The following is an 11,942-nucleotide window of genomic DNA, read 5'->3' on the forward strand; positions in this document are numbered from 1 at the left end:
GAATTGAGCGTGGATTTGACGCTGAGAAATGCTTTTTTGTAAGTTGTGAATTCTTCCTTGCTCTGGAGGCTTGCCTAATTACTATTGAATACTGTTGCCATGAAGGGGTGTACTTCGTCTTCAAAAAATGTATAGGTAGGTGATTTGTAGTAACATCGACATGAATGCCACGACCCAAGGCTTTACAGCAGAACATTGCCCAGGTATTTCGTTGGGTTCGTGGACCCACTGGGCCGTACCGCCTTGGCGGTATGGCAGCTGGCCAACAGGGTGCAGTTCACAGTTCGTATAAGGTACCTGTGGCAGCTGGGACAGTAGCAAGGCAGGCTCGGCTGGGACTAGGAAGCAGGTAGACGTCAGGCATGGCACAGCAGGACAGGCGTAGGTACAACACGGCACTTGAGCAGGAGAGCAGGGGATACAGGAACACTGGAACTGGAAAACACTAGGAGACTATTTGCAAGACATACTAGGATACGACCAACAACGCTCAGGCATGGAAGCATGGGGCTGGAACCTTCTTATAGCCCAGGGTGCTCTGGGAGCAAAGAGCTAAATTTCGCACGTGCGCTTTGGCTTCTCAAGTCTGGACTGTGCTCGCGATCGCACCCTGGTGGTCACTGCGGAACAGGACGGCCGCAAGTGCAGGCATCTCTGGAGAGAAGCGCGTCAACTGGATGGAAGGAGTTCGTGGTCAGTGACCACGGACGTTACACCAGGCAATCACACTGCCTCCGCCAACTTGCTTTCTTCCCATGATGCATCCTGGTGTCGTCTCTTCCCCAGGAAAGCGATGCACACGCACCCGGCCATCCCCATTGTATAAAACAAAATGTGATTCATCAGACCAAGCCACCTTCTTTAATTACTTCTGATGCTCACATGCCCATTGTAGGTGCTTTTGGCGGTGGACAGTGGTCGGCATGGGCATTCTGACCTGTCTACGGCTACTCTGCCGGGTCTGCCCCAAACGCAGATCGTTGGGATGCACTTTGTGTTCTTACACCTCAGCACGCTCGGGCCGGGCCAGCAGAGTAGTCATCAATACCCTTGAAAAGGACTTTCATGTGGCTGGAAAGGTGTAAGCCTCCACGGTTTCCATATTTTCTCAAAAGATTAAGGGTGCCTCTCAACAAGGTAGTTATGTTAAAAAATAAAATTATATAAACTATGTGGACATATCAATATTTTAACTTCATTCAAACGGTAAATAAAGATGAATGTGACGCTATTGAATGCAAAAACACTGACTTAACTTAGTACAACTAATTATGGCTAAGTGGGTCTTAGTGGTCTTCAAGGTGCTGGGGCCACTTTGTGTTGCTATATAAATAATGAGCCATGCTACTTATCGGGAAGCCTCAACCCGGACTGCCACATTAACATGTGAGTACATGTGGTCTGAGCTGCAGCCTACCCTCTAGGACTACTCCAACCTGTTCAATCACTGTTTTGTTTGATTTGAGAAGTCGGGGGAACAGTCGAGCTGTACCCTTAGACATGAAATTGCAAAAATTAGTAGTTCAACAAATGTCAACTTACACAGGCCATGATTGGGCGAGCACTCGATCATGATCATTGCCCTGTGTAAACAGGGCAGCAATCAGCCGACGAACGAATCGTTGATGTCCCCAGCACATCTCCCCATGATAACCAGGGATGTGCTGCTGACATTATGTAAACTGTATGGAAACCGAACTATTGTATTAATGATCGTTTGTCCCCATACGGTTTACATTGTCCTATGTAAAGGGCCTTTAAACGAGCGCCAATAGATGTGTAATCATTGGTGCTCATTATGAGCACATACCAGCCCATGTAAACCCACCTTAGGTTCAAACTACAGATTATGGACTAATTTTGCCCATTCAGACCAATATGAATTGAAATGGTTGTGGTTAAATGGTCAATAGACCTGAAATTTTGTCTTATTAGCCAGATAATTTGCGTGACCTGCCTAAGGCACCGCTCACATCAAATTTTTTGCCTCCGTCTGAGGATTACGTCAAAAAGACTCCCGAAGTAGCATGCACTCTATCCCACGCGTGGTCTAATAACTGGTTGACTTGCCTGATGTCACTATATGGGAGAGGAGCATTCTGGGCCGTGAAGTTTTTGCTGGTGAAACACTGGTTAGGGAACTTCTACTGAAAATCCATGGGATAAAAGCTACTGGTAGAATATAGAGCAGTGGCCGGACATACCCACTTCCCACGAAGGGGAAACTCTTCCTGCCTCTCATCAGCGCTGACTGTTTGATGCCGGTGGAGGAGGGGTGACACCATTGCTTGGTAGCTCCTCGTTTACCACTTTTTGCCCTTCAAAGCAGCTGGAGTGCCCAGACACCGGAATTCAGAGAGTTTCCCCACAGGGAAGCTCCAGTGGCAATACTGTCCGTATATAGACTGTCACGTCACTGGCGCTTCATATATCCTTAACGTAGGCCTGTGACGGATGCCATACAGTGGCATCTATCAAACTTATACTTTTTTTATTTTATTGGAATAACATATTATACTATTCTATTCCATACCTGTGTGGGTACCCTAAATCCCCCACCCTCTGCTGATATTTGGACCTTTCTAGATTATCCAAAATGGACAACACATTTGAAAGAACCAATGATATGACTAGGAGTGAGGTAAAGTCAGGATGACTTCCATAAAAACAAGCACATTATTGTCCTAAATGCATATTACAATGAAAGCCAGATAATAAAAGGCGGTTACTGCAGATGTCCCTCTATTATTTTTCATTTATGAGTATATTACACTCTATCAAACTTTTGTCATTTTTGACTATCAAAGCAAAAGAGCGTTTATTTCCATCATAAAAATTGTTACGTGGAGTAAGAACAGTTTTTAGCACTGTTCTCTTCCATCTGCACAATGTGTCCTTGGCGGCTGCTCTTTTACTGAACGGAAAGGTTCGTCCGACTTTCATCTCCATGTTCTGTGGGCATGACGGTATACAGAATCCTGGGTTACCCTCCAATAGTTACCCTGTCTAATGCTGCAATGCACGTTCCTTTCCAAGCTGAGTAATAGCATTGTCACTGCGGAAGGAAAACACTGCTTTTTATAAGCATATTTGGGGAATCGCGGGACTGAATCACCGGCTTAGTAAAAAGTAAATGTGGTTATTCCCTTGTTGTGTGGCCAAAATGACTGTTCATGGAGTTTCCTGAGTTTCCTCCTTCATTCCGCCCTTAATTATTGAAGACCGTTTTAAACGTATGGCTTGTTCTTCTCCTATGATGTCATATGATACATTCAGGGCTGTGGAGACACGCGTGATTTAACTTGTAAGATCTTCCAGTCTTATCAGCACCCTCTGCAGTAAAAAAATATTGCGTTCTGAGTGCACTTGTTTTAAAAGAGCGGGTCTCTTGCCAAGTTTTATTTTATGAGATTTATTGCACTCATTATTTTAGATGTTCGTAAAGTTGCTCCCAGTGTGTCATAGCAGCAGCATCTGGGGTTTAGTATGTGCATCACCAGTGAGTGTTCTGTTTGAAAGCTGCAGAATAATGAAATGATGAGTGACACGTGGCCTGATCAGTAATTTATCTTATTGCTTTATCGAGCAATATGTGTCCAGCTCTGGAAAACATATTGTAGTTGGGTCTGCTTTTAATAATGGACATCCAGTATCAATGACCTTTTTATAGGGCTTGTTCAGGGCATGGGGCAGTTTCTCCTACTGATGACCTATCCACAGGATGGGTCATCAGTATATGATTGGTGGGGGTCCGACACCTGATCCCCACACCAATCAGCTGTTCCGACTGCCTCCTAGGCACCGAATATCATGCAGCGGTCGGTGCCGGAGGTAGATGGCTTTGGTCACAGTATAGCGGCTGTACTGCAGCTCTGCTCCTATTCAAGTAAAACAGTTGCTATACAGTGTAAGGAGCCTTCAGCTTCTGGCACCGACCGCTGCATAACATCCGGTGCCTGGAGGCAGCCGGAACAGCTGATCGGTGCGGGGTCCGGGTCTCGGACCCCCACCGATCAGTATGAAAAACCTCCCTGTGCCCGGACAAATATCCTTTTAAATATCCTTTGGACTAAAATCCTTGGAAGATATTGCCCTAAATAATCATTATCAAAAACATGGAGCTTCCTCCGTAAGGGAGGTGGGTGTTTTTTTGAGCATAACTATATATGTTTTTCTTTCCTAAAAAAAAATATCCAATAAAAAACAAAAAAAAACATATCCAATTACAAATTAATTAATAATTTCATATTTATTATTCATATAAAATCTCTCATTAGTATATATGTAACACTAGTTCGCAATACTAATTGATGGTCGAATTTATCACGGAATAAATATATAAAAAGGTGAATAAGAAAATTAACATCCAGTGGAAATCTATAAATTCATAAATACATAAAATCCCTAGATGATAAATAGTTAAAGCATTTCATAGGTGCAGCTTGAGTGATTAACCATCAACGTTTTATATAAAGATAAAACCCATCTACCAATGTTTTTACATTGTGGTGCATAAATTACAATGTATTCAAATGCATTGCTAGGCTTTCTCAAGAGGTATATTATATTATAATTCGCCTAATCCCGACATGGCTTCACGGCAGCGCAGGGCCCCTACTGACGCGTCAGGGGAAATGTTATGTGCGTTAAACTATGTAAAGACGCATTGCCAAGGAGACCAGGAAGCATCAAGAAGCTTGTCCGGTGACCACTCGTGGATAAATGTATTATTATTTCATACTGATGTATTGCTGGATCACATATCTCAGACTATAACAAGTGCCACTTGGGGTCTATATGAATCCTTCCAATAAAACTCCATAAATTCTATTGCCAATAGTCGAATACTGCACAAGACCACCTATACATCATTAAGGTCATGGACATGACCATATTTTTGCTGGTAAATTGCAGACTCATTATTTTCTATGGCCCCATGCACACGACCGTGATTTACACGGATCGGTGCAGGGACCGCAAAAACTCAGGACAAGTCATTGAACGGCCCACAATTACAGATTCACCAATACTGGTAAATTGATGCGGATTGGATCCGTGAGTCTAGATGACACTCTGATGCACAGCAAGGGTTTTTTGCAGTCCGGTGGACCGCTATGGACCCGTGGATTTGCAAACCACAAAACCAATGTGGTTGTGTGCATGGGGCCTAAGGTAGGTTCTACCTGGGACAAAGTCCCTATATGGAGTGATGATTTAACACTACAGAAAGTGTCTATTTTAACAAAAAAAAAATCATGCTCCAATTAATAAATATACATATAAAGTGTCTTAAATGCTTAAAAATAATGTGCAAATTTTAAACTAAATACATAAAAAAACAGAAATAAAGTGAGCTTAAAATAATTCACATAAAAATCAAGTGCCACCATGTACTGGTAAAAATTGTGCCAATAAAGTGAACAACACAACAATCCTTTTTTTTTTTTTTTTTAAACGGCTGATCTACACTCTAATCTCTTCCTATTGGTTCGTCAATACCGAGAGGGGTGAGAGAGAGAACTCTTAATCCCAGGCATTTCCACCAAAAATATACAAAGACATATAAAATATAAAATGCATCGATACCTAAATCCGGACTACAGCAGACAACTTCTCACAAAAAGGGGGCAAAACAAATTCTCTGATTTGAACGTTTTGGACGCACCAAGTGCATTTGTTTATATCTTTTGGTTTCTAATTGGGCCAGTGTTTTCCTTCAATCTCTGTCTCTATTTGTTCAATGCTCTTGTTATTTATGCTGAATAATAATTTCATTAACCATCATGAGCAGGAGTTTTTATGTTTTGTTTTTTTCCCATCTGGAGAGGAAAAAGGAATCTTCAAAGGGAAAGGAGGGAAAAACTTGAATTCTCAACCCCCCTAGGAATCAGGCTCTTTGATGAATATTTTCCATGGATGCTTTGTTCCACCAAATACGCATCCTTCCTCGTGATAAAAACTTCAAGGGACTTTTTAATTCCTGACTTTTGTGTTTAATTTTTAAAAATCAAATCAATCCGTGTCCACCAAGACTGGTATCCTGCTCTCAAATCCATTCTGGTCGCAACAACTCTGTAACGGAACAGAGAATGAATATGATAATGATCTTAATAGCTTTTGGACTCAAATCCCTGGATGCTATCGCTCTAAACAAGCAAGAACCTCCTGGATGTGTATTCTCTCGTCTTATATTTATTAAAAATTATGTTAACCTTTTAAATTTTTTATGGTTCCCATGAATCTAAAATGAAACTTTGCAAATAGTCCTAATTTAAAAACTACAGACCCCGAGTAGTCTGATCCTGCAATCATACTCTATATGTGAACAAGGGTACAAGTAAGGGGCAGGTGGGAGGATGAATGCAGGATTAGGCTTTACAGGGTTTGTTTGTGTTAGGACGGATCTACACGAACGTGATATACGTCCATGCAACGCGCGTGATTTTCACGCGCCTCGCACGTACCTTTATTAGTCTATGGGGCCGTGCAGACAGTCCGTGATTTTTACGCAGCGGGTGTCCGCTGCGTAAAACTCACGACATGTCCTATATGTCTGCGTTTATTGTGCATCACGCACCCATTGAAGTCAACAGCAGTAAAAAGTATGAATGAAAACAGAAAAGCACCACGTGCTTTTCTGTTTACAAACAAAGTGTCATAATGATGGTGGGTGCACGAAAATCACGCAGCCGCGCATCATATGGTGATGACACACGGAGCTGTTAACACGTTTTTTTTTCTGTTTTTTTTTCCATTTTGCCCAAAAAAATTAACACTTATTTTTTTTTTTAAACCGTATATGCACCGTATAATGGTGGCATTAAAAAATACAACTTGTCCCACTAAACACAAGCCCTCATATGGCACTCTGAATGCAGTGATAAAAAAACTATAAAAAAAATTCTCTTCCTTGAGGCCTAAAATAGCTACGTTGTGAAGGGGTTAAAACTCCATGCTGATCATGTCTAGTATTTAGGTCCTGTCAGAGTGCATTATGGCATAACTTATATAGTGCAGATGATGGCCATACACTAGAGATTTTACACAGCCGTTTTTAAAATGTCTGGTCGTTCACGCTTGGTCTGTGACGGTTGGCGCACTAGACGACAATGTCATAATTTAAATGATCATATTTCTCTGCCTTGATCTGTGACCTGGTGTGATTTTCTATTTATGGAGTTCTAATCTATTATTTGGCACAAACTACTTTTCAAGTATTGCCAAAAACTGCACCCGACAGTTACAGAAAAAAAATCCAACACCACAAATCCACTTTTCTTACCTATCTGACCTCTAATCAGTTTTTTTTGTGTCATGAAAAGGTGACGATAGTCAGCACAAAATGGTCTAAATCGGCCTTTTATTATAGCTGAAATCTTGCGCGGGTTCTCGGCCTTGAAGCTTCCAATGACTGGCAATGCTTCTAGGGCCAGTTTGGGACTTGATAGTAAGTATTGTTATCAAGGACACTCTTGTCAGCACTTGTTGGCCCTTATTCACAACAAAGCTGTTTGTTTGAATTATTGTGGTCTATGGGTGGACTTTGAAAAAAAAACAAAAAAAACCATGTCCTAGAAATGTATATAATTTGCCTAAAAATGCATTGTGTGAACTGGAATTAATTATTTCCTAGTTCTCCCACAGTCAATATCTGGTCGCTGCGTTTTTTCAGGCTGAAAATAGAAAACGGAAAACCGAGGGGAAATATATAACCAAACCTGACAAAAAGAGCAGTAAACATGTCCTTACAAGTCATCCACCTGGGCAGCTTTATAGCAGGCCATACATTTGATGAGTGGTTGCAAAGGTGACGTCATCCATGGTTCTCTACGGAGATTGCATGGCTGCTTGATGTCATGTACATGTTTACAATGGGTGTGGATGATGCCACCAATTAAAAGGGGTTGTCGTGGAGTGTTGGCTCTTGACTTGTCCTCTTCTGCATGTCGCCCTGCAGAATTATTGCAGAAATTTCTGCGAGTGAAAATATGTTTCATACATCTGAAGGTAGGAAAAGCTCAGTCTAGCTGCACAGCGTATCCGCCTTGAAACCCGCAGGGAATGCCGTCCTAAAAACCGCCACCACATTGTGGTGTGGTTTTTCTGGCAGAATTTCCGCTGCGGAAAGCAAAACGTTTATACTTGCCGCCTCCCTCTCTTCTGTGCGCAGTCCGGCCGCCTAAGATGACGTTGCAGGCCATGTGACCGCTGCATCCTGTGATTGGTTGCAGTGGTCACATGGGATGAAAGGATGCCGGACTTAAGCAGGGAATTGTGGGTAAGTATAAGTTCGATTTTTGCGAAATGTCGCAACAAGTACCACTATGTTGCGGGTATAAGCACCCTATTGAATTCAATGGGGAGAACCCGCAATACAAAAGCAGCGATTCCACAGCATAAATGAACATGCTTCGGCTGAAAAAAATCACTGCAGGTCATTTTAAGAACTTTTTTTCGGTGGCTTTTTTCCGCTGTGTGGATGAGATTTGTTATAATCTCACACACACTGCTGCTACTGTATTAGGCTGCGTATTTTCCACAATTAAATCCATTGCTGAAAATCCGCTGTGTTTACGCCTAGTTTATTCATACCCTGAATTAAGTTTCTGCAGCAAATCTGCTGCATGTGAACATACCCTTAGTAGATGTCACCCAGATTTCCTAGACCTCTGGACAGGACATTTTTCTGGTTCGTTAAGCTGTTTGCTACCACTTATTATTTTGGCCATATTATTTCCCGCCTAGCTTTACCATAAACCGATATCCGAAGAATCAGAATTGACATATTTTTTTTACAAATTGGCAGAGGGAAAACTCATTAGGCCTCATTTATCAAAACTGTCTAACAGTAAAACTGCCTGTGTTGCCCATAGCAACCAATCAGACCTCAGCTTTCATTTTTTTAACTGCTATGGGAAAATGAAATCTGAGCTCTGATTGGTTGCTATAGACAACAAAGACCATTTTACTGTAAGTCTGGATTCACACAGGACAAATGCTGCAGATTTTTGGTACGGAATTTCCGTGTGGAAAATCTGCAGCGTATTACAGTCTTAGCCATGTGGATGAGATTTGAACAATTGTCATCCACATGCTACTGAACATTTTCTAGACTCAAATCAGAGCATGTTGCGTTTTTTTTTTCTCAACTGTGGCTTTTTCATTTCGTTTTAATGTTCACTCTGGATTTCAGCCTTTTCAGTCTAGAAGGTGTGAAATCCACAGCAAAGTATGCACATTCAGGCCCCATGCACACGGCCATGCCCGTAATCACAGCCTGTGATTGCTGGCACAGCCGGCCGCATTCTCGGGATGTGCTCCCATACAAAGTATGGGAGCACGGCCTGTAAAATACGAAAAATAAGACCTGCTCTATAATTCACGGCATGGAAACCCATCCGTAGAACCGAATGGATCCGTAAAACCACGGACCGTAGTATGGTCCGCGGTTTAACGGTCATGTGCATGGGGCCTAAGGGTGTGTTCAAGTCAGCGTCGGGCTTCCATTCATCCGTTCTGTTCTACCTTTCTGTCGGAGGAACGGCTGAATGGAAAGCCAAACGGAAACCATAGCTTTCGTTTGCATTACCCTTAATTTGAATGATAATGCTTCCGTTGCAGTTGGTTTCCGTTTTTTGTTTTTTTTTACATTCCATAAGGTTTCTGTTTTTTAGTCGACCACACTGTTGTATCAGCGAAAAAACCGGAAGCCTTACAGAACAGAAACAAACGGAAACCAACTGCAACAGAAGCATTGCCATTGAAATCAATGGTAATGCAAACAAACTATGATTTCCATTTGGCTTTCAGTTAATTGGTTCCTCTGACGGAAAGGTCGAACGGAACTGATGAGCGGTAGCCCGACGCTGATGTGAACACACCCTTAACGTGAGTATTTTTCTGCAGAAATGCTGCGGAAAAATCTGCAGCTTTTCTGTCCCGTCTTAGGGCTTGTCCACACACAATGGAATTACTGCAGAAAATTTCCGCAGCAATTCCGTTGAAAAACGTACACATTCCGCTGTGGCAAAAACGCATCCTGTGGTTCTTACGGCAGAAAATGGCTCGTAAGTTGCTGCATTTTTACCAATGCAAGGAGATGGAGAAGTCTCCTCTGAAAAACGCAGCAATTCTGTCCACATTCCGCAGCAGGAATTGACATGCTGCGGTCTGAAAAATATGCACCGCAGGTCAATTTCTGCTCTGAATTTTTACGCAGGGTGTGGATGAGATTTGTTAAATCTCATCCATTATGCTGCTACAGTATTTTGCTGCGTTTTTTTTCCATCCGAAACTCCAGAACGAAAAAACACGGCAATTCCACAGCGTGTGGACGAGCCCTTAGACTAAACCAGCCTTAGTCCAGATTCACACAAACGAGTTTTACCGGGTTTCCAATGCAAACATGGTATAATGTATCATGTGTTGTGCTATGTCGTGGTCTTATACAGCAACACATACGATTCGATAAAGTCATTCTTATAACCCCAAGAGCTAAGTCTGTTCATGTTTACAGGCCTCTTATGTCATAGAAACAAGCAGAGCACCAGGCCATCGTCTATTAATCAGATCCCTAGACTAGCTTACATCATCCATGAGGTCCCTGGCTCCTCGGAATAACGGTTGTAATTGGGAGACCGAGTACATGCCGGAGGTGTTCTACACCTAGTACAGGCCAAGCAAGCTTGGCACCACCGCTCATTCAGCTCAATGTTGTGGTTCACAGGATGTGGCCCAGTTCTCCACCAGGGATCCCAGGAGATCCCACAGATTGACTTTTGGCAGCTACGGCTGGTAGTCTGTTCATTCTCTATCACTGAGTCAGACTCGATGACCAATGAAAACATTTGGCCTATTTCTTGTCTGCCCAATTTTCTATGAGCTTGAGCTTTCAAATCCCAGACTTTTTTTAACCGTTTTAAAATTGCAACAATCGTATTAGAGTGTGTGTGTGTGTGTGTGTGTGTGTATATATCTGTGTGTGTGTGTGTGTGTGTGTGTGTGTGTGTGTGTGTCTATATATCTGAGTGTGTGTGTGTGTGTATGTATATCGGAGTGTATGTATATGTGGGGGTGCGTGTGTGTATGGTTTTTAAAAACCTATTAGGAGTTGAGGGGAATGAAACAATGGGTACAAAGATGCCCATATTACTGCTCCTAAATGAGTTGTGCCTATGTATGGTAGACAGATTTTCCATTTTATCTGAGAGAGCTGGGTGACACCCCTTCAGGAGATGGTAAAGCAACAGTGTTTATTACTTGCTTTTCTAGAAATGGATAAAATGCAGGAATGCTTGAAAAGAATATTAAAAGATTTTACGAAAGAGCACAAATCCAGGACTAATGACCGTACACATTATTTTTTAGGCGCCATTGTGATGTCCTCTTATTTTGATTCCCTTGTCCCTTTGTGTGAATTGCAGCGTGAAATCGCAGTGACTGACCCCCCCAGACTGACTGGTTCAGGGTAGTGTACATTACAAGCCTGGTGTTTGCTTTGTCAAGTGTTAATGTACTGCTCCCATCAGGGGTTGTTATTTTAACCTGTCGCTTGTGGCACCGCGCAATTCTTACATGTCCTGTTAAGTTATGATTCTAATGGAGCTAATGTACAAAACAAGGTTGTCTTTCAAGCCAAATGATTCATTCATTTAGAATGATGATAAATTTGCTCGCCTTTGACCGCCGGGCATTAAGATGACAAATCAGGCTTTCTATTGAATGACTGAAGGACAGGAAAAAATTGATCGGCAGACGAGGCAATTCCCATTGGCCATTCTACTCCTTTTCCTTTTCGCCTTGTCTTCTCTGTCTAATCACACGTAATTATTTCTTCCGTGATTTAAGAACCTGTACCAAAATGAGATGCATTTCACTGCACACTTACTTCAAGATGATAATTGGCTCTTTCATTTAGAGGTGATGTATTTTCTATGGGACTT

At 42.2% G+C, this 11,942-nt stretch overlaps 1 protein-coding gene across 2 annotated transcripts in view; it reads left to right on the top strand.

Moving 5' to 3' along the window:
• The window catches only part of MPP7 (MAGUK p55 scaffold protein 7), a 304,195-nt gene that overhangs the window by 91,825 nt on the left and 200,428 nt on the right, over positions 1–11,942 (top strand). The window lies entirely within an intron of this gene.

Source organism: Rhinoderma darwinii, chromosome 5, assembly GCF_050947455.1.
Source record: "Rhinoderma darwinii isolate aRhiDar2 chromosome 5, aRhiDar2.hap1, whole genome shotgun sequence".
Lineage (NCBI taxonomy): Eukaryota > Metazoa > Chordata > Amphibia > Anura > Rhinodermatidae > Rhinoderma > Rhinoderma darwinii.